The 21,656-nt window shown below is 51.4% G+C and overlaps 1 protein-coding gene across 3 annotated transcripts in view; it reads left to right on the forward strand.

The window, feature by feature from the left end:
* The window catches only part of EFNA2 (ephrin A2), a 140,564-nt gene that overhangs the window by 72,500 nt on the left and 46,408 nt on the right, over nt 1-21,656 (forward strand). The window contains exon 1 of one of the 3 annotated variants that reach the window (XM_084614499.1): nt 21,227-21,295. The exons of the other annotated variants lie outside the window; for them this stretch is intronic. The gene's annotated coding sequence lies outside the window, so the exon portion shown is untranslated. Of the gene's footprint in view, nt 1-21,226; nt 21,296-21,656 lie in introns of those variants that run through there. 3 annotated transcript variants of the gene reach the window in all.

Genomic DNA, 21,656 nt, shown 5'->3' on the forward strand with positions numbered 1-21,656 from the left:
CCACCTGCTGAGCACAGGTATGGCGGTGTATGCACACCCCATCACCCGCTAGGGTGGATAGTGGTTGTGTGCATACCGTGGTTACTGTCTACCCGACTGTCTCGGACCTTATCACCCTGAGGTTCAAGGGTCAGAGTGAAAGCAGTGGTCCTTGGGTCTGGTGCTGCATGGCCTAGCGGTCAGTCAATACAGCAGCCCTGGTGTTCAGGGCAGCGTGGCCTAGCGGCCAAAATCAATACAACAGCCCTCAGATACAGGGCAGTGCAGCCTAGTGGCCAATACCCGAGGGGCTGGCACTATGGGGGTGGTGGCGGCCCAGGTAAGGGGGCATGGGCCCACGCAACTCCACTGGGTCAGCAGAGAATCCCACCGAAACATGCTGACCTCACACGGGTGGAGATACCACTCGTTCACCCTCCCTGGGTCACTTCCATACTTCCTGAAGCTGCAGTCCATGGGGTATCAGGGTCGCCAGGTTCCTCAGCATGGGCCATTCCCTGGGGCGTCATTGGCCACAGATCTCCAGTCTCATTCTTGGGCTCTCCAGCTCTCATAGGCAAGTGCTGTGATTGCTCCTCAGCTGGAGACTCCACCAAAGGTCCTCCCCCTCTGGCAGTCAGCCCACACTGAGCTGGGCTGCTCCCTTTTATACTAGCATAGCACTTGGAGCCTGCCCACTATGGTCTGAGGGGCGGGACTTCCTCCGCCCATAGTGTGATGTTAACCCCTTCCGGCCCAGCACGGGGTATGCACACCCTGTCACAACAGCCCATTGTATTTCACCCAGCGATCTCTGCCACTAGCCCAGTAACTCGTGGCTGAACAGGAGCGTATCTCTCAGAGAGGCGTCCAGCCTGGATTTGTGAACTCTGAGCTGTGGGGAATCCAGGGAGCGAGTTGGCTGAAAACATTCCCTCTAAGTGCTTTGGAAACTGGCTTTTTGGAGAAAAACAGACATTTTCTTGAAAAATATCTGTTTTTGTCAAATATTGTTGGGTTTTCCTAGAAAAACCAAAAATTTTTTGTTTACAGTTTTTCGACAAATACTTGAAGAATGCCATTTAGACAAAACCAAAATGATATATGCTGACTTTTTGTCATGGGGGGAGAAAAATCATTTCCTACCCTGCTCTACCTTGGTCAGCTGTCCCAGGGGCTAATTATCCTCAGTTGAAAAATTGGCCCTTAATTCCACTTCGAATTTTGCTGGATTCAGCTACCAGCCACTGGACCTTTTTATGCCTTTGGCTGCTAGGCTAAAGAGCCTGTTACTATCAGACATCTCCTCCTTACGTAGGCTGAGATCAAGTTGCCTTTTAACCTTCTCTTTGATAAGCTAAATACACTACGTTTCTTAAGTCTCTCATTAAGTTTTCCAGCCTTATATCATTCTTGTAGCTCTTGTGGGTCCAGTATTAAAGGATAGCTAGCTAGATGTATATGGAGGGAGATAGAGAGAGAAGCAGAATTCCAGGAGTATCTAACTACCTGTGCAGATACTGAGTGAATACCAAAGACCTCAGAATTCGATCTGTCATCAACCGAATGCTAGTTCCGCAATGGTTGCTAGTTAAGATGTTGCTGGTCTATCATTTCTCAGCCTTTGTGAATCCACCACTGCTTAGGCCAGTGGTTCTCAGCCATCTGCTTAGTGTGACATCATGTTACAAGAGGCAAAAAAATTCAGGGCCCCTCCGACCTCCTGAGGTTCCAAGCTGAGTGCCCAGGACACGTGCCCACAGGAGCGGAGAGGTGTCCTCCATGGGTTTGGTAAGTATGCATGTGCTTTCCCCCGCTTAGACCTTAGAGGTGGCTGTGATGGTGAGAGGCTGGCATATATTTAGAAGCGTTGGGGGGAGAACAGGTGTTATTCTGACAAGTCATTGTGCCTGTGGATTTATCCTGCACCGTCAGGGAACACTACACCCTGTGGGATTGTTAAAGCTTTACCTGAATGACTTGCCAACAGTGGAAGTCAATGCAGCGTCCTTGCATTAGTGCCACAGGGTGTTTCCTGCTCCCTCTAGGGTCCATTCCAATGCCGTTCCAGTTCTCCTCTTCTCAAGAACTCAAACTGGACTCTAGTGGTGGCCACAGAAATTCAGGTCAGGATCTTTGCTTTGGGGATCCATTTGCTTCCCAGAATCCACTGCAGTAGCAGAACCTTCCTCCTCTCAGAGGCGTTAAGTCGTGTCCATCCAACGTGGGCACAGAAATTCTGGCTCTTCTTTTGCTCTTGGATGGGACCCAGTATCCCTTGCAGTCGGACGCTGCAATCACCTTGGGTTCTGCCCTGCTCTGAACCCAGGGCCTGATTCTCAGTGGTTCTGTTCTTGTGTTAGGGGAAGTGATGGAGGGGAGGAATCAGGGGAACATTAGGGTGGCTTTAAGCTACCTTTGCACTCCTGTATTCTGGGACTGGGCAGACACCTGCCTGGTGTAACTGGAAGAGCCTCCAGGCTGCTCTAAGATATTCTCTGCACCCCATTGCCTCCTATGGGCACTGGCCAGCAGAGCATAGCCAGAGAACAGTGCACCGTGGACACCCCCTCACCTGCCTGGTGCCTCTCTACTCTGGAGGGTGGGTGTGTAGCTCCACGCAGGCCAGGGAAGCCTCCTGCACAGGGCGGATTTTCAGGGGGCCACTTCCATCCATTTTAAGGCCCCTTCAGGCCTTACGGGCTACCAAAGGAAGCCTCACCATCACTGAGAATCAGGCCCCACCCCGACGTCTATTCCAGCAGAGCCCTGGTGGCCCAGTCCCAGTTCTCCTGAGCCTCTGGGAGCTGGCAGAACACAGAGGCCTGTCTCTGGCTGGCTCCAGAGCAGCCCTTTTACCCAGGCCAGGGTTATTTATTGATTTACCGGGCGATTCCCTGGAACTGGTGCTGTCTGGCTCCAGTCGCGCTGAGCGGAGCTCCTGGCCACGAGCTACAGCAGGCAGGCCTGTCAAACAGCATTAAGCCTAAACTAACCTCCCATCTATAGAAGCCGTCACAATCATTTCAGATAACTGTAATCGAGTTGCTGAATATGTAGCTGGGATCAGAGTTTTGTAGTTGAGATAAATATTGATATTAAAGCTGTCAGGGCTGGCGAGGTAACGCTTGACACGGGTTCTGCAGGTGTCTAATCGCCTGACCCTGCCTGTCAGCTTCCTCCAGGCCAGCTGGCGGAATGGCACCAGTGTCCCCACAACTACAGGGAGTGGGACATTTGGGGCCCATCTTTCTTCCCAGAGCAGCCCCCTGTTTCTCCCATCCTTTCCCCTTGTGTGACCCCACAGCTGCTGAGATCATCTGAAGCAAGGGTCTTCCTCCCCTCTAAGGTTTAAACGGGAAGGCGTTTGCTTCCTGGTGATGGCCTGAAATTGGTGTCACTGGTGTATTACTCCAGGCACAAAGCAGAATGATCCTTTTTTATAAGACTAAGGACCGGATCCAAAGCCTAGCAGACAGAACACAAGTAAAGTCTCCGTGAGAGTGAGAGCACAGTGTGTGTCTCTCCTCTCTTACAATCGGCACTGAGCCACACACAAAATGGTTACATGGCTTCCCCAGATGAAAGGATCCATAAAGATTTAAAGATATAGTACCCTGGACGACATTAAAGCCTAAACACGTCACACAGCGAAATACAACAAAATTGCCAGACTTGTCTCTTTCCAAGGGGGTGGGAAAGTTCTGTGTTGTCAACTCTTGCGATTTTACCACGTCTCACGAGATTTATTGTTTTTCTTAAAGCCCCAGCTGCTGGAATCAAGAAACAGCATGAGTATCTCGGCCTTCATTTACAAAATAGGTACATTTCTAGCTTACATGCAGCGGGAAGCTTGAACATGGGACATGGCGGCATTCTAAAGGCTTAGACACTAGAAGGCTAGTAAAAAGAAATCTATTTTAAAAAATTCTCATGAGCTTTGAGCAAAGCTTGTGATTTTGGGGGCCTGACCCGCCATTTTTTGAAGGTTTGGAGTTGTGGGACTGAGGAGGAGGGTGGGAATGTCATTGTTGGGGCATCAGGAGGGTTTTTAATCCAGGTATCTATCCCATTTGATTTTTTAATGAGTTTATATTTGCAGGGGCTCATAAAGGCATGAGATTTTAAAAATATTTTAGAAATCAAAATTTAATAAATGGGCCTTTCTTTCTTTTAATATTAACCAGCAGATTTGCTGACCTGCTTTAAAATGGCTTTTAAAATTTCAAATGCAAATTCCCCCATCCCATAAGAAACGTCATGAGACAAACTTAGCAGGCTTTTCCTAAACTCATGTGTGTGTGAGAGACCCTCCATTACTTCCGGCCCTTCACGAGGAGGGGACTTTACACGTGGCTTTCTGTCCTCCTATTTTGATTTCTTTTCCCCATCCAGACACCTGTTTTCTCTCTCTGTGTCTCTGTCACACACGCTCTCTCATTCTTTATTTTTTTAATTAGCTGATTTGCTATCTCATGTCGAACTGCATTTCCAGGCACTGCACTCAGGAAACCTCATTAACACAGATCAAAAGCAGCTTTTAATGATTTATAAAGGTGCAGCAGTTTGGAGAAATTAAATAATTTACGTGGAGTGTGTATGGCAGGTCCCTCAAGACCACATTACAGACTTGCTGTGAGATCCAGCCGCACACTGATTTCCTTTCCTCCCTCCGCCTGCCCCAGCGTCCCCTTTTCCCCACCCCTTGTGCCGCACCTCCCACCCTATGACTGCCTAGGCAAGGCAGTGTCATGCTGATTGACAGCTGGTCTGGCAAATCCTTGGGTGATCATCAGACTGGTGAGTGGAATTCTGGGAAATTCCTGCATTCACCCCATTCTGATCCTGGAGGCACGGGACTAAATCCATCCCTTGGCTTTGATGACATTTGTGTTACGGTAGAGCCTCAAGACTGGAGCTCATTACGCTAGGCGCTGTGCTTTCGCATAGAGGAAGGCTCACAGCCTAAACAGACAAGGCAGAAAGGAAGGATTATTGTTCCCATTTTACAGATGGGGAAGCGAGGTATCAGAGAGATGAAGTGACTTGCCCAAGGTTATTCAGGGAGGCTGTGGCAGAGCTAGGAACTGAGCTTCGCTCTCGTAAATTCCCAGCCAATGTCTTAATCACAAGGCCAGCCTTCCTCTTCAATGTGAAATGGCTTCCAGTGGAGACATGCATCTCAGCCCCTTTCCCCAGTAGTAGCGTGTGAACTCTCGGGGGCCAGGACTGCCCCTTCCAAAATGCCTGCACAGCACCCAGCATAAAAAGGGTTGGGACTTGTAGGTGCTACCGCAGAGGTGGGCAAACTACGGCCCGTGGGCCACGTCCGGGCCACAGGACCGTGCTGCCCAGCCCTTGAGCTCCTGGCCGGGGAGGCTAGCCCCCAGCCACTGCCCTGCTGTCCCCTCTTCCCTGCAGCCTCAACTCGCCATACCACCGGCGGTGGGTCCTGAGGGGGGCAGTCAGGGGGGTGGGAAGTGGGGGGGGGCGGATAGGGCTCAGGGGCCAGGCTGTTTGGGGAGCCACAGCCTTCCCTACCTTGCCCTCCATTCAGTTTTACAACCCCAATGTGGCCCTCGGGCCAAAAAGTTTGCCCGTGCCTGTGCTACCGAAACACGCGTGATAAACTGCCGTCAGTTTTATTCTGATCTCAGTGACGCTACTGTCAATAACTACTGGGAATAACTACTGGGATTCCCATGGGATTACTCCAGATTGACACCCATTTAACCGGAATCAAAGTTTGCCCCCTCCCTCCCCCCGGCCTCAATTTGATTCATAACCCAAGGCAGAGAATAACAAGAATCAGTGTTGTTATTGTGCCTGGAGGGCCAAAGCGAGGTTGGCGTGCCCCACTGTGCTAGGTGCGGTACGTACACATAGTGAAAGACGGCTGTAAACACGGCTGATTGAGCTGGTACCTTGAGGATTCTCTTGGCAGCTAAGTGTATCTATAGCTGGACACTGAAACTGGAAGGAATATTTACTCCACTTCCAGTGTCACACACATGCTGAGAGGAAGGAGGAGAGTAATATCCTCACTCGAAAGGTGCGGGTTGAATCTGGATTGGGTTCCTAGAGCCTCTGCTAAGCAGTTCCATGAGCCCTCAGATTTCTGTCTGCTGTGCCCTCGGTGCCCCGTCATAGCGATACCCCTTCCTCATCCCCCAAGGACAAGGCTGCGCCCGGAGAATCCATCCTGGCTTTCAGACTGAGTGCAGTGCCCCCCCGCCCCCACCTCCAATGGTGGCCTCCACCTGATGTTTCCAAGGAAACTCTCCTGGGCCCTGGTTAACAGGGAAGTTGTGCAGCACTGTGTGAGTGTGTGTGTGTGTGTGCGTGTGAGTGTGTGATTCAATCCCTCAGGCAATGAGCATACACAATACAGCAAGCAGTACGATCATCCCTATTGCAACATGGACAGCTACACACATGGTTATTGTTCATGTAACCACCCAGCCGTGTCTACAAACCTGACCCCCAGTATCTGACTCTCCGAGCGCCTGGGGCTGTGAATTCCACAGGCTGAGGCATATGCTAGGTCCCTCCACCTTTACCAGTCATTAATTTCACTCCGCAGCTCCTTGGATCTTTTGTTGTCAGGCGCTTTGTGCCACCTTCCCCCCGCTTCGCTTCCCCACATTCCTGGCCTCTTTAAATACAGTTGTGGGGCCTGATTCTCTGCTCTCCAATTTGATACCCCTCGTAGTTCTGTTATGAGCCTCGTTCTCTGGTGCCCAGCAGCATGGGTAGTTATTTCCACCAGTGCAGTTCAGAAGAGCAGCATTTCACACCTTGCTTTGCGGCGGGATAAGCCACCTCACGAGCGACAGGAGAATGGAGAGGCAGCCCCACGGACTTCCGCGGTGTTACTCCTGATTAACTCCCAGTGCAAGTGGAGGATCAGTCTCTTAAAGAGACAGGGACCCCTGGAGTCCTGATGTGGATCCAAACCCTGGGCATGTTGAGAACTGGAGATTTTAGGGGTGGAGAGGAGCCATTTCCAGATGTACAGTGAATATATTTATAGCACCCCCACTTTTTTTCTTCTTCTTTTTTTACTTCTATTGCTTTTGTCTTTAATGCTCAGTCTGAGCCAGTTTCTGTCCTTTGATACAGGCCTCCGGTTACCACTGAGGGCAGGGAAAGACCCTGCAGAGCCAGCAGCAGCAGTGTTAGAATCATAGAATCATAGAATATCAGGGTTGGAAGGGACCTCAGGAGGTCATCTAGTCCAACCCCCTGCTCAAAAGCAGGACCAATCCCCAATTAAATCATCCCAGCCAGGGCTTTGTCAAGCCTGACCTTAAAAACTTCTAAGGAAGGAGATTCCACCACCTCCCTTGGTAACGCATTCCAGTGTTTCACCACCCTCCTAGTGAAAAAGTTTTTCCTAATATCCAACCTAAACCTCCCCCACTGCAACTTGATTTTTTCTAGAAGATACAGATGTTGTTTGGTCAGGACTCCAAGTGCCCAATAGGAAAGAGGCAGGGTTCTCATATACCCAGCTTCATGGGGTCCTTGCTCTGAGGGAGAAAGAGAGGAAATCATCCTGTTCCCCTCGCCTCCACCGTACTGCGTTGTTGCTGTAGGAGGTGTAGGAATAACGGTGGTAATTCACTGAAGTGCGTTGCTGCCAACAGCTACAAAATAACATTTACAGGAGCTGCAGTGGAACTAGAGAAACCGTCCCAGGTAGGAGGAATAACAACAGCGCTTTCCCTTTGTAAGGTGCATTTCGTGTAGGTGCCTCTGCCCTGGAAAAAACAAACCTCAGTCCCCCTGTTCCCACGAGGCAGGCCGCTGTTCTCACCCCATTTTACAGATGGGGAAATGAGGCATGAAGAGGGCAAAGTCGGGAATCAGAACCCCGATTGTTAGACTCCTGCACTAACCACACTCCCTCCTGGAGCAGGGAGTAGAACCCCGGAGTCCTGATGCCCAGGCTCCTGCTCTAGCCACTACCCCTCACTCCGCACCCTGACAGAACCCAGGAGTCCTGACTTCCAGCTCTGCCTCTGTCCACTTGACCACACTTTCTCCCAGAGCCGGAAGAAATGGTGATTTCCAGCCTCTGTTCTGAACATTAGCCCATACACTCCTCCCTTTCCTGGCGAAGCAAAATTAACTATTAAGCAAAGAAAATTAATCGGTATCCAGGGTATTTTCATAAATACAGAACTAAAATTAAAAAAATCGACTCAGTGTAACCTTAATGGGTTCCGGTCACCTCCTGTCGTCTGTGCAGCAGCATTAGCATTGCCCACAGACACAGGATTTAGCTTCACACAGGACAGGGCTCCAGTCCGAGGCATTTTAATACAGACTGTCCAAGGAGAAAAAGAAACAGATGGGATAACTAGCTTAAATGTTCCCGGCATGAAGTCCATTGCGAGCTATGGACATGCCAGGAACCAACAGAGCAACAGGATTAATGGAGAAAAAAAGCCTTAATATTTCTGAAAGAAAGCACATGCACATACCTCCTCCCACGGGAGTAATTCCTGTGCAGTCCCACATAAGAAATGAGGAGCTGGATTTTGCATACTTACTCGGGGGGTGGCGGGGAAGGGGACATGCAACATGAGCTGGGAGGGCGAGTGTTATCTCGCATTTTCATTTTCATGTTTAAAAGATGGTCAGAGTGAGTTGTGGGGGGGTTGTTTTATTTTTCTTTACAATAGGCTTATTACCCACGATCAAGCTGTGACAATTTGAATGAAGGAGATTTCAGGAAAGGCAAGTGTAGGTAAGATTTTTAAGTGTCTCAGTGAAAGATATAGCAGAATCCATGGTTAGCGGGGGCCACTTGGAAGGAAAAAACTGTCTTATTTAACCCTTGGGACACTGGCTAATCCTGTGCGGTTTAACTAGGGACCAGGAGACTTCTACCCAGTGTTCTGGTATCATGTTTTATCTTCAGTGTCCCAATGTGCTTTTTGTTATTCCTTGTTTTCCAGAAGGGGAAACTGAGGCACGGAGAAGGGAAGTGACTTGTTATGAGTTAGTGGTGAAGCTAGGACTAGAAGCCAGATGTCCTGAGTCCCAGTCCCTCTGCTCTAACATCTCCCAAAGTTGGGGATAGAATCCTGGAATCCTGTCTCCCAGGCTCCCATTCTAACCGCTAAAGAATACTCCTTGAGCTGGGAATAGAATACAGGTTTCTGCCCTCTTTCTTTAGCCATGAGCCCATACGCCCTTCAGCAGAAGGGAAGCAGAACCCAGGTGTCCCGACTCCGTCTTCCAGACCTATGACAAAGAGATTGTGTTTGGATCTGGAGCAGGCACGGGTGCAGGGCTCTGATTTATGGCCAAAGCAGGGTTCACATTTGAGCATGGATTCAGTGGGGCTAGTGGGAAGAGAGATGGGGCCCCATCCCCAGGACAGGGTGGGCCAGTGGCAGGGAAGAGGGAGGATTAGGGTTAGAGAGTGTGTAGGGAAATCATTGATTCTCTATGGAATGCCTTCTCCCTAGTTGTTGATTGTGAGGGAATTCCAGGTGCTGGTGGACTGACCCTTCCTGTGGGTGTTGGGAGAAAGGTTCTTTACTGGAGTTCGTGTCAACTCTCTGGCCCTTTTGTTTGGTTTTGAAGCTGCTTCCTAGTGCTTGGAGCCAGCTGGAGATTTTCAGCCCAAACGTTTTTCCGTTGGGGAAGGGAATGCACCTTTGTTGAACAAGAATGGTTCCTTCCAGATTAACAGTGACCACAGCAAATGGGACCATGTGTGCGTGTGCATATGGAATAAGCCACCGAACACAACCAGGACCTAGTGGCAGAAGGGAGGAGGAAGCAGGGCTTGGAGGGAAGCAGTATCAGCAAAGAGATTTAAACCTTATCTGCCCTGGGGATTTGCCCGAATTCCAGGCTTTGGTGTTGACCCTCTGTGTAGACAGGGTAAACCACTGTTTGCACTGGCGAAGCGCACCTCTGCTTAAAACGTAAGGTGCAAATCATAGCTTGCACTAAGGTGGGTTGCACTGATGCAGCTAGTTTGGTGGCAAACTCGTACTGTGGGCAGAGCATTAGACAGGGAGATGAGCCTAACCATGTTTTGCAAAATGTGCTCAGTCAGGCTTTTAGTTTGCAAAGTTAAGCCCCAGCCCAGGGATTGGATCCCAGTGTAGCCAACTTCTCTGTTGGCTGCTAGCAGGCTGGGGCTTGGGCTTGTCTCTGCTTTGAGAAGTAATTGATAAACTCCTGAATGGATCAGCTGTCCGTGAACCCATCATCATCACCGGAAGTCTGATTTCTTCTGTGCCTGGTGGAGTTGTCCCTCGTTCGATGAGAATGATGCTCTGTGTTTAGAAAGTGAGTGGTTTATTCCTCTTTCTCTTCGCACGCAAACATTTCTGATTCAGTGCAAACCCAATGCTGTGTTGGGCGAACAGGAGGCTTCCATCTGCAGATCATTGCAGGGGCCGTAGGAGCGCTTGGTGACAAGTGCATTTCATTTTCCATTTCCTGTGCTGGTTGGTGAGTGTGCGATGGGCGCTCTCTTGCTCAGGTCATTTTAGGTTCAAAATGTGGGCCAATGCCCTGTGTACCAGACCATGCTTTGTAAACCAAAGGTGCAAAGTGAATGGGATTATTTTTTTAGGGCCTTTCCTGTTTCGATCACAGTAGCACATGTGGCCTAATTCCGGTCCCCTCAAAGCCAATGACAAAACTCGCTTTGGCGGTGCAGGATCGGGCCCTCGAGGTGATACTTTTTAGCTTCCCCCTTTTAAAAATCACAGCTGTTGCTTTTCCGGAGACTTGGTTCCATTCGCCGAGTCAGAGACGTCATTATTATGACCGAGGAAGAGTCAGACGCGATCAGACTCTTGCCAAAATTACTGCGAGCAGCCGCTGAGAACGGAGGGTTCTTTCAAACAAATTGGAAGTAGATGGAATATTTATTTTCTCAGGGTATTTAAAAAAAAAAAAGTGGTGGAAAAAAATAGAGAGAGCCAGTTTGAGCAAAGTCTCCCACGAGGGGCCTGTATAATAGGAAATGTTCTTAGAAGACTTTTTTTTTTTTTTTGGTGAATATCTGAGAGTTAAAAACGTTGGAAGTTAAAAGCTCACAAAGCAATCCCCGAAGAGGAGTTAATTTCCTGCCCCGAGTTTAACACAGGGCTGGCATATAAAGAAGCATCTGTCAAAGGTTGTGTGTAGCAGGGTGGGTTGGGGGGAAGGGCAAGCAAAGTCGGTTCATTAGTTCTAATATTTTATTCCAGGCCATTTCAATCCAATAGATTTCTGCTCTTGTCTGCGAACGGGGGGAGGCACATGACAGCTGGGCCTGGCGCAGGGAGAGTTATCTCGGAGGGACAGGCCGAAATTGCCCCGGATGGATTAGAACAGGGTCCACAGCCGCAGTGAGTGCTGTTAGCATCCCAGCTGACAGCCGCAGGCCTGCGGGGGAGAGGTTTGCATGTCGAGGATGTGGCATACCTAATAATGCAAACCTTGGTCTTTGAGAGTCTTTCGTGCAAACTGGGGGGGCTGGATTTATCCTTGGTGTCACTCCAGGGGTGTCTTAACAGGTGGCACTGGGGTGGGGTGTCCCCACGGCCTGGAGAGTTAACGAACGGTGGGCAGGAGCCAAAGAAGTCATTAGAAATGAGATGAAGAGTCAATCCAGGTGGGAATACCTGTTATTTCATGGCTGCTGTCTCTTTCTGATGCAGTCTTCTGGTTGCATAGTTCCTTTGTACTGTAGCAAACTAGCATATATGGGCAACAATCAGAACTGCTCGGCTGTGTGTCCTAAGCCCTACACTGTGCAGTTAGCATGGATTTTCCCTTAGCCCAGGTGGTCTGGGCCCGTGCTTTTGGAACAGGAAGATCTGAGCTCTGGCTGTGCTATTGGTGTGAAGTCTTGTCAGCTGGGCAGAGCTGGGAACAGGTAATCAGGACGCGCCAGTTGCAATCCTGGTCCTGCTGCAGACTTGCTTTTTGAGTATGGATTGGCTGTGCCTCAGTTTCCCCATCTGTTAAGTGGGGGTAGTAACACTGACCCCACTCCAGGGAAGAGGATCATGAAACCGGATTCATTAATGTCTGTAAAGTGCTGTGAGGTCCCCTGGTACAAAGCCCTGTCAAACTCAGAGGATTGTATCTACCTCAAAGCAGCGTTCTGTGTCTGTAGTCAGCCTTTACTCTGAATACTTTCCTCCCCTGACGTGAGTGCAACATGGGAGACCAGAGTTAAAATCAGCGAAAAGCCCAGATGAAGCCCAAAGGGAACTATCCGTAGCCGATCCCCTTGTGGGGGAATGACGTGCCCACACCTGACTCAGCTGCCATCTCCATCCCAGCTTGATATTTTTAAATGGAGACTCTGGCAAGTCGGATGCCCCCAAATTTATTGATTTCTATGATCGTTTTTTTCGTCCCCATCAGACTCGCAGCTGGCGTAAATCAGCGTAGCTCCAACTGACTTCAGCTTACACCAGTTTTGCACCAGCTGAGGATCTGGGTCCATAAAAGGGTCCCAGGAATTTGGATGGTTTCCTGCTGCAGTTTCCACAATATGCATCTGAGGAAGTGAGCTGTAGCTCACGAAAGCTTATGCTCTAATAAATTGGTTAGTCTCTAAGGTGCCACAAGTACTCCTTTTCTTTTTGCGAATACAGACTAACACGGCTGTTACTCTGAAACCTGCTGATAATAAGTAACCCACACCGTTCTGTTTGTTGTACCATGTCCTGCAGGTGGCCACACGTGGGTTCCAGCCACCCTGCCCACTCCCAGGACACAAGCCCCGGGGCAAGATAACCCAGGCCAGGTGCACCTGCAGGGGGCAGGGCAGAAGCCGGAGGGGGAATGTGGATATTTCAGCCCTGGCGTAACTGTGCCAGAACCAAGGGGGCTGCATAAGGGGTATGGGGGGGGGGCAAATGCTGACCTCGGGATAGGCTGCGCTGCCTGCTCCCGTCACGGCGATCACACCTCCCACACCCCCAGTCCCGGTCCCGGTCCCAGGCCTGCAGGGATCTGAGGCCAAGTGCAAGCCACCTGGAGGAACATGATTAGAAAATTTAGTGCATGTCAACATCCTGGCTGCTGCACCAAGGCCGAGCTGGGGATTATTTAATAAGACAGCTGGAAAACTGCCACGGAAGGGGTAGGGGGGCAGAGAAGAGAGGGTTCATTAATAAAGACATGAGGCACATGGGCCAACGTCCTTCATGCCTTCCCGACCCCACCCGAGAGGGGCCTTGGCAGCCTGCGCCTGAGCCAGGCAAGGGAGGAAAATCGGGCCCCACGGGAAAGGCTGCAATGCTGCTGCCAACAACCTCCAGCACCGAGACTGCCTCCCGCCGGGGCTGGCTGTGCCGAGGCTGCTTCGATTTGGCTCTCGTCTGGATCGAAAGCCGCTGCGCGCTGCTCGCACTTCACTTCGTCGCGTGCTGCAGCCTCTGCTCTCAACAGGTGCAGCCCGAGCAACAGACAAGCTCTCCCTGCGCGGCTAAAGAGCTGGAGCAACGGGAGGAACAATCTGGGACGGACAAGCCTTTCTTACGGACTGGGCCTCAGGACATCTGCTAGGGGATCCCCCGCGTGAATTTGGGCGAGTTGCCTCAAGCCAGAGGTTTCTGGGTGCTGAGCTCTTCTGAAAGCCTGTCTGGAAGTGTCACAGTGGCAGCTGAGCAATCTCCCCTGGGAAGTGGGCAATTTCATTATCCTCCATTGTACAGATTGGGAAACTGAGGCACAGAGCAGGACGTGACTTGCCTAGGGTCACACACTGAATCAATACCAGAGCTGGGAATAGAACCCAGGCGTCCTGATGGCTAGTCTCCAGCTTTAACCACTAGACATCACGCCAAGCTAGTGATAGGACCCAGGAGTCCTGAAACCCAGTCCCCAGCTCTTGCCCCTACAGTGATCACACTCCCTTTCAGATCTAGGACTAGAACCCAGGTGTCATGATCCCCAACACCTTGTTCTTGCCACCAGACCACCTTCCCTTCCAGGAAAAGAACCCCGGAATCACTGGAAGAGAGGAATTGCCAGACTGAATCAGATCCCTGGTTCTTCAAGTCCAGGATCCCAGAGTGACCTCACCAGATGTCTCAGAGGAAGGTCTAGAATCCAGCAGGAGGCAGATGTGGGATAAGCTGCTCCTATGAAAATCTCATCCTAACTCCAAATAGTTAGAATTAGGCTTAAGCCCTGAAGCACGAGGGGCAATTTTAATCCTTCCTGAAACTTTGTGAGCATCAGCTATTATGGTTCTGGAAATTCTTGTTATCCATTGAAACGTCCAGCCTGCCTTCAAATTTTACTTATGTTCTTGACATCAGCAACATCCTGTGGCAATGAGTTCCACAGTCCAGTTACCCATTGAGTGACTGTTTCCTTTCCTGATTCCCAATCCTTTGCTCTCACCACTAGACCATGTTGCACCATAAAGTTGGGGGCTGGAGTGGGGGGTGACACAGACATGCCTCAGTGAGATGGATGGAGAACCCTTCCTTCCTGGATAAGAACTGTGCAGGGGGGCTGGAGGGATGGCTTCATTCCTTCATCTGAACAGCCATATGCAGGGGGCAGGATGTGGGGGAGGGACACGTGACACAGTGACTTACCTGCCCTCAGTCCTCCAAATGCTGACCCAGCGCTGTCTGAAACGCACGCGGCACAGGGTTAGAATTCGTCCAGGTGCCTCACCCAGCGGACTCTCCGGAGAGTTTGAACGCTCCAGGGTTGCGTTGCATTGTATAGAGATGTCAGGAGGGGTGGATTTCCTCCAGATTACAGCCCCTGGGTGCCCTGGCCTGTATCGGGGGGACGTCGTCTAATGGACCTGGGCATTGAGGGAAGGGATTGAAAGGATCAGGAGCTGGTCCTGGTCTCCACCCTATAGGGGAGGGAGAGAAGCCTGGTTGTCAGCCGGCACTAACAGTAAAGAATGCCCCTAATGAAGCACCCAATTAGCCAGGATCCCAGCCTTAATGGTAGCTGACAGAGCTGAAAGCTGCGAGTAGTCAATTGTCAAGCGGAACATCCCCTTGGAGTGAAATGTGGAGGCTGCTCCATTCATCTCTGTCAGGAAAAAACAAAGCAGTACACGTTAACCCCTTTGGCGATGGCCAAGCCCTGCTGGAGGGGACGCTCTGGGGGCCTGGCCATCAGGGGTGGGGGAACAGAGCTCCGGGGAGCTGCAGCAGGCCAGGGCAGCTAAGGCCCATCCTTCCCAGGGAGACGGACTGAGTCCCACGTCTCAGTTCAGACCGTAAAAGTTAGGGCCCCGTCTGCTCCACGTGGACATAGAATCATAGAATATCAGGGTTGGAAGGGACCTCAGGAGGTCATCTAGTCCAACCCCCTGCTCAAAGCAGGACCAATCCCCCAATTTTTACCCCACATCCCTAAACAGCCCCCTCAAGGATTGAACTCACAACCCTGGGTTTAGCAGGCCAATGCTCAAACCACTGAGCTATCCCCATTAAAGATCCCAGGCTGCTTTGCCTAGTATGGGTCTGTCCTGAGCTTCTTGACCCAGACTAGCCCTGCATTTGCTCATGCTGCCTGTTGCAAGGGTGGAGTGAGGGGGGCTCCTGTATCATGAGACCTCATCAAAAATCAAGCACAGATACCCCTGACACAAGCAGGAGTTATCTAGTGTCCATCAAATACCTTGCCCGAGGTCACGCAGTGCATCAGTAGCAGAGCTGGTCCTAGGAACCCGGCAGCCTTGGCTGCTGCTTTGCTGCTCTAACCACTAGACAGCAGTCCCTCTCAGGGCCAGGCATAGAACCAAGGGGTCCTGATGGGATTTGATCCCCAGACCATCCTTCCTGCCTTGTGTCCAGGCACACTAGGGTGACAACACTAGCAACGTTGGGACCCATGGCTCCCTTTTGCAGATGAGGCTCGGCTGCTTCTCCCGCCCTGTGGTCTGGGCCTGCTCTCCACGAGTCGGTCCAATGGGACTACCACCAGGGCACACAGGGCCCTGTTGGGCCCCAACTCTCAATTCCTTCCTCAGTTCCCAGGCGAAACACTGTCTGGAGTGAGACCCAGCCCAGGAATGTCAGGGGTCCTTTCTCCCCATCCTCTCCTGTGGACAGAATATCACTTTGTGAGCAGCCCCCAGGCTTCCCTGCGCTGAAGACATGCAACAGATGTGCCCCAGGGCAGCCCAAGGCGATTCCAGCATGGGATACTGTGTTATACATCGGGCTGGATAACAGCCACTGTCCATCTTCAATCCCCATCTGGGAAAGTGCTTCACAGAGATGCGTTTAGAGGTGACTGTTGTACCCAGCTCTTACACTGGTAGATTGCAAAGCACTTGACAAAGGAGGTCAGAATCATTTCCTCCCTCTTGGACAGATGGAAAACTGAGGCACAGAGCAGACATGAGTTGCCCAAGGCCTCCCAGCAGGCATGGGGAAGAGCTGGGAATACAGCCCTGGTCTAGTGCACTGTCCGTTAGGCCACACTGTTTCTCAGTGCATTTGGCCCCGTGTGTTGTGTCACTCGCCCGGCAGGGGCTAGGGTGCTGCGTAAACTGTCCAATCTGACACCCTGCTGTCGTTCGTGACGACGTCCCGCGCTGCAGTGAGTGGATGGCCTGCCCCGTTTTCCCCCTCACTGGTATTGCAGGGCCCGCGATGCGCTGTCCTGATCCAGCAGCATGAGGCCAGGAACAATGAGCCTTTCCTCTTCTGATTTCTCCATTTGCACAGGGAGTAACTGGGATGGTAACAAGGGGCACCGGGAGCCTGGCTCAGGTCCTGCCGTCATTCAGAAACTGCTGGTTTATTGAGGTGAAAGTGAGTTGAGCATTTGGGAAAGGTGCCACGGGGAGGGCTTGGGAGACCAATGGCTGCTACCCCATTGATGCAAAGGCCACCTTGCCCCACCTGGTCTCTTGCACTTTGCATCGCAACCCGGAGTTGGAGGGACCACGGGCTGGGGGCAGCTCTCCCTTGTGCCCCTTACTGCAAAGCCCTTTACTGTAGGGATGCAGGTCTGCCTCAGCCACACCCCCTGCTCCCACCAGCCTGCCCCCTCAGGGCTCCTATGAAGGTGGCAGAGGGGGCGAGGGGCAGCTTACATTTGTCTCGTGGACCCCTTTGCATCAGACTTGCTAGTGCCATTGGGCACAGCAGCAGAGAAAGCTCCATGCCAGTCGTGCCTCTGAATGCACTTAGTACTAGAGTGCTAAGGGGGGGCATGAGACCCTGCATGGAAGTGCTCATCCCGTCTTCATCCTTGTGTAAAGTGCGGGTAAAATGCCCCAGGCAGAGATTCCGCAAACTCCTTTTGCACAGGCTGCCACAAACAGGTAACAGATTCCAGACCCTCCGAGCCCATCCTGGATTTGAACCAGCAACCTAGAGATGAAACGTCCCCTCTCCCATTACCAGTCCCCTGGCCACTCACCTCCCCTGTAAGTTTCTGACTTTATTTGTGTAAGACAGGGATAATCATCTTCATTATACAACAACACAGGAGCGGTTCCATTTCCAAATGTGGCCTGCACAGATCCCCACACAGGGGCTGTGGGGGAAAATTTGGTTTTCATGGCCAAATGAAAATCCCAAGAAGCCATGGACTGGACCTGATTCCTTGGAAATGCAGGGACTAGGCAGTGTTTCCCCATAGCATATCCTCATGCAACGATGTCATGAGAAAATTCCTTCTCAAAGTTGTGAGGTTTGTGTTATCAGAACCCTAGCCATAAAAATAACACTTTAATTCACTGGTGTGTGGGTGTGTATGTGTAGATCTCATTGCCCTCTGCTGGAGGGAAGCAGAACTACTATATGGTGTGTCATATGCTCTGTATTGCTGATAACTAAGGAAGATTCTCCTTCAGCTCACGTGGCAGGGGCTTGTGCTTTTGTAGAAGGAGACCCTTTTGAGTTCTTTCCCTGCTATCACTCTGTGGTGGCCCCAGGATACATCAGAGTGACAGCTGTGAAGTCTTAATTGGCCTCGATTTGTTACAATAACAATATGTCCTTCCCCAGGCTGAGGATCTCAAAGCACTTTACAAACAATGGGATAAGCCTCACGACCCCCCACTGCGAGACTGAAAAATAGTATTATCCTCATTTTACAGATGAGGAAACACGCAGAAAGAAGAGCATGTGACTGACCCGAGGTCACACAGCGAGTCAGTAGCAGAGCTGGGGAAAGAACCCAGGCATTCTGGTGCCAGAGGTGGCGAACAGCAGACTGCACGGCCTCTAACTGCAGCCATAGATGGGAGAGCTGTGGGTATTTACTCTTCCTCTATGAGAATTACATGGTTCTCCTGTTCAGTTAACAGGTCAGCGGTAGCAAGCAGCTCGGTAATTCACCGTTGCGAGAAATCTTGTCATTCAGGGGTGCGGTGGCACAAGTTTAACTGGACATGCTCAAAAAACCGGTGATTGAAAGTGAAAGTGCAGGATGCAGTCGCGCGTCCGGCCGGGCTGTGATTAAAGGCCGGGAGGAGGAGCATTTGTAAGAAGGGTGGAAACGGTTCCACTCTCGAGTCACTGGGCCAGATCTTCAACTGGTGTAAATCGACATAGCCCTTCAGTGGAGCTGGGCCAATTTACGCTGCCTGGGGATTTGGCTCCAATTTGCTTGACACCAGCTAAGGATCTAACTCTCTATGTTGCTTTTCTGCTGATTAAATATTCCCTCCATTGAAGTGTACAGTTGGTTTCTAGGTAGCAGGAAGAAACACCTTGAAAGTCTTAAGTAGGTTATTACCGTCTGGGATCCCATTAGCCTTATCGCAGGGCACTTGAGCTTCGTCCTGATCCTTTATATCATTATCTGCCTCCCCACAAACCCGAGCAGCTCTAAGCTTTCAACCAGCAGCCCCATGTCTATTAGTCCAGACCCTCCAAAATTCAGGTGCGTGCCATTCGTGATCAGTGGAACCAAATGAATATATAATAATTTGCCCTTCTCTAGCAAATTACACCAAGGAGTTCAAAGTGCCTGGTAAATATTGATGATTTAATTCCCGCGATTCCCAACTCTCCCAGGATACGGAACGTCATCTTTATTTTGTAGAGGAGGGAACCAATTGGAGAAAGAATGTATAAGAGGAAGGGCACTGGGCTGGGACTCAGGAGATCTGGCTTCAATTCCCAGCCCTGCTGCTCGTTCCGTGTGTGACTTTGGGCCAGTCACTCTCTTGCTCTGCACCCTGTGTAAAAGAGGGTAATAATCATTCATCTATCAGTTGTGTTTATTTCGAGTGTAAGTTCTTTGGGGCGGGGACTGGCGCCTATTATACATCCGTACAGCTCCTGGCACAGCGGGGCCTCTAGATACTACTTCCCTACACATAGTCATATGGGGAAAGAAATCTGTCCGAGGTCAAAGGGTGAGTCAGGACTAGAACCCGGGTGTCCCACCAGCCTCCCACAATGAGCTCCCTTCACACCAGCTGGTGCGACTGCTTTTTCCGATGCTAACTGAGATCCCCACCTGGGCTGGTGGGAGAGTGCTCCTGGCAGAGCACGAAATGCATTGCTCCTGGAAAACAATTAGAGTCCCCTTGAGTTGTTGCAGGCTGACCCGTGGAGAGATTATAACCCTGTTTCCAGCACATCCTCTGGAGCACACATTATTTCTGTTTTCATGAGCATTTAGCTCGCGCCGTTGAGGGGCTGGTAATTACACCTTAACTGCTGGCGGAGCAAGGCATAATTACCTCGCCGCTTTCTGGAGTTCCGCAGACCTGCATAGCAATTGCATCTCCGTGGGGCCGCGGGTGCTGAGGTACGGCGTGTAGGGAATGTGCCCCTGTGCTTTCCCCGGGGCCTAGTGCGTTTCTGGGGTGCCAAGCACCCTCCACTTCCTGGAGTGGGACTTGAGAACTCGCCCCACCCTTACCTGATCAATAGACACCTGCAAGGGCCTCGCCCCAGCAGAGAGAGCCAAGAAAGTGACTTAGAGGAAATGTTTTCTAGCAGTTGGGGGGAGATGTCAGGACTCCTGGGTTCTATTCTCAGTTCTGAGTAAAAATGTGGCCTAAGAGATAAAGCAGTGGGTGCTGGGAGCCAGGATTCCTGGGTTCTATTTCCAGATCTGGGGAGGGAGTGTGGTCAAGTGGGTAAGAGCAGCAGTGGGGCTAGGTGCCAGGACTCCTGGGTTCCATGCCAGCTCTGAGAAGAGGGCGAGGGCTCTAGTGGGCAAAGCACAGGTCTGGGAGTTCCTCTGTCCAGCGGTTAGAGCAGTTTATGGGGTGCCAGGACTTCTGGATTCTGGCCAGATAACCGTACAGGGGGACAGGCAGACCCTTCTCCATGGGGGTCAGTCCTGGATGGAGTGCAGACTAGTCTCCTCTGCAGGTTTTATTTTTTCACCCACATTTAATGGACTTTACCAGCTCATGTGGCTACCCCAGCCCTGAGTGCAGTCAGAAGAAGCCCCCTCTCCAGGCCCAGCTTCTCCATGGCCCCATCTGAGCAGCGAGGCAAAGAACAGCTCCCTTTGTGTAACCCAGGCAGACCCCATTCTCCGGCCAGGTCCGTCTGCAAGAGCTGGGAGCCCGAGCCGGGAGCCTGAGCCGACCAAGCACAGAACAAAGGGAGGTGCTGTTTGTTGGATTTGGTAGCTCGTGTATTTGGGGTGGCAGTTAGGATTGCTCTCTGCCTGCCGTGGGAGCGCCCCGACATGACTGTTGGTGCGATTGGCCCCCCCGTCCCCACGGTTACATTCATTGTTATTAAAAATTAAAAACATTTGTCTCCTTGGGGAGCTGGGAAAAAGTCTTTTGGCAGAAACGCAATGTTGAGGGGGCAGAACAGCACCTGGATGGGCTCTGCACATGCATTCCCCCATCCCCACCCCGAGACAAGTCCCACGGCACCAGAAAAGAACGGCCGAGTGTCTCATAGGAGGCTGGGGGAAAAGGGTGTGGGGAGTTGTGTGTGGAAGAGAGAGACGGGTTGTGTGTCCCTCTGAGACACAGAATATATGCTGGGGTGGGGGAGTGAGGGCCTGTGTGTGTTGGGGGGGTTCGTGGGGATGTGTCTGTGATACAGTGATTTCTAAAGGAAGGCCCATGCTGGTCCACGTCCCCATGCAGATGTCTAAGTGCTCTGATCTCGCCTCTCTCGGTGCCCCTACTACACAAAATTATAAAACAGTGATGAAACAAAAAAGCCTGGTGCCAGCCAAGGCCTCTCCCAGCCCACTCGCTATCCCCCCACCCTGCTTGGGAAACCCCAGGACAATGGGCCGCCTTTGCAGCGTCACCAGACCTGGCCGCTGGCCAAGAGGGAGGGCAGGAGATTCCAGAGACAAAGACCCCTGCCAGAAGCCCCCCTCCCTGTAAGCCATGGGACCACGGGTTAGTGGCAAGTGTGGAAGGTGCACTTGTGAGAACATGTGCGTGTGCATGTGGGTGTGTGTTCATCCTTCGCTGCATGGGCTAATGCATGTGGGTGCTTATGCATAAGTGTGTGGGGGTGAACTTGGGGGGGTCAGAGTGTGTGGGCATGGTGCCTGTGTGTGTGTGGGGGGGTGCAGGCCTGCATGGGTGCCTGCAGAACTGGGCGTGTGTTTGTGGGCGCATATGGGCGTGGGCTCAGGGTTGCCTCTGTGGTCCTTGAATGAGTGTGCTTGCAGGGAAGCCTGCCTGTGTGCATGGGGCCAGTCAGGGAAACTCACCAGGCTTGGTTAATAACCGAAACTCCCCCCACCGTTTGCAA

The sequence above is a fragment of the Lepidochelys olivacea genome (genome assembly GCF_965140295.1).
Source record: "Lepidochelys olivacea isolate rLepOli2 genome assembly, chromosome: 25".
In the NCBI taxonomy this organism is placed as follows: Eukaryota; Metazoa; Chordata; order Testudines; family Cheloniidae; genus Lepidochelys; species Lepidochelys olivacea.